Raw genomic sequence first — 1472 nt, forward strand, 5'->3', positions numbered from 1 at the left:
TTCTCTTTGGCTCATGTGGTTCCTAAAATATGGTGTGTGGCCAGGGGTGGAAAGTCAGCCTTCATCACTCCAACACACACACACACACACACACACACACACACACACAAACTGTTCTTTCAGTCCAGAAACTCACAGGGCCAATGTCCAGGTAGGGAGTGTCATGACCTGGCACTGTTTCTGATCACCAATCATGGACCCTGTAAACACCCTCAGGTTTCCCAGACACGGTATGAACTGCACTCACCTGGACAGCACCCGCCTGGAGCCAGGTCCCATGCTGGGCACTGGGGTGACCACAGTGGATCTGAGTAGCCTCCAGTTACCCTTCAGTCTGGGTAAGAGGAGGCAGAAGCATAAATGACTGTAAATAGCCTGTAATGACTATAAAACCATCATGGGGAAAGTCTGAGGGACCCCGTCAGCCAGAGGAGACTTCTTGGAAGAGGTTTTGCTGAGCTGAAGGAAGAAAGGACAGCAGTGAGCGCAGTGGGGAAGGATGTTCTGGGCTGAAGTGGCAGAGTGTAGAAGGCCTTGTGGAGCGGGGAGAGGAACTAGAGGAGGCAGCCCAGTGTGGCTGCAAGTCAGGAGGAGGTTGGCAGTGTCTTGGGGCCTGGGTTATGAAGAGCCTTTGTGTATGTCAGGGTTCTTTGGCTGCAAGCCCGCTCTAGCTAACTTCAAGTGCCAAGAAGGGCACTTATAGGAAGGAGACGGTTGCAAGTAACAGAAAATTTAGTGAACCAAGTTTACTGAAAATACCAATCAGAAATAAATGGTGGTCGTGATGTTTCTTGGCTCACATAAATGAAAATCCAAGGGAATTTCAGCTTCAGGCATGGTTGGATCCAGGAATCAAAATCTTCAATAATCTCTCTTTTCCCACGTCTAGCCTTCTTCCTTTCAGGCTGAGCTGCCTGAGGGTGAAGCTGGCGGACAGCACTAGGCAGTCTGAGTTGGGCTGTGTCACCAGCACCGCAGGAGACCTAGCAGAACCGTGGATGCCAAGGCAGGAGTGTGGGCTTATCCTGGGGCAGGGGACTCCCTGAGGGCTTTTGGGCAGGGGAGTTACAGGATCGGACTTGGGTTTTAGGAAAGAAGAGACCAAATTCTGGGACCCGTAGAAAGGTTGGTGATGTCCCCCTAGAGGGAAAGAGAGAAGGGAATTTGAGGTGTGCTCTCCGTCTGTTGGAGTTGTCAGCTTTTCTTGAGACTGGCAGATTTCTTCACGGATTTTACCTGCTCTTTACCCAATGCCCAAACAACTGATGAGGCGAGGCTCTAATGGAGATGGACAGCAACCTTCCATTTGTTCACACATGAGGGAACTGACGCCCAGAGACATCAAGTGACTTTCCTGAGGCCACACAGCAGTCAGGGGTTAGACTAAGCACCTTTTATTCTCCTTGCAAGTGCAGGTCTAAGGGGTTGGGGACGCAGTCTGTGTGAGCTCTTGCTTCTTATGAAGATTCACA

This window comes from Budorcas taxicolor, chromosome 2, assembly GCF_023091745.1.
Source record: "Budorcas taxicolor isolate Tak-1 chromosome 2, Takin1.1, whole genome shotgun sequence".
Classification (NCBI taxonomy): domain Eukaryota; kingdom Metazoa; phylum Chordata; class Mammalia; order Artiodactyla; family Bovidae; genus Budorcas; species Budorcas taxicolor.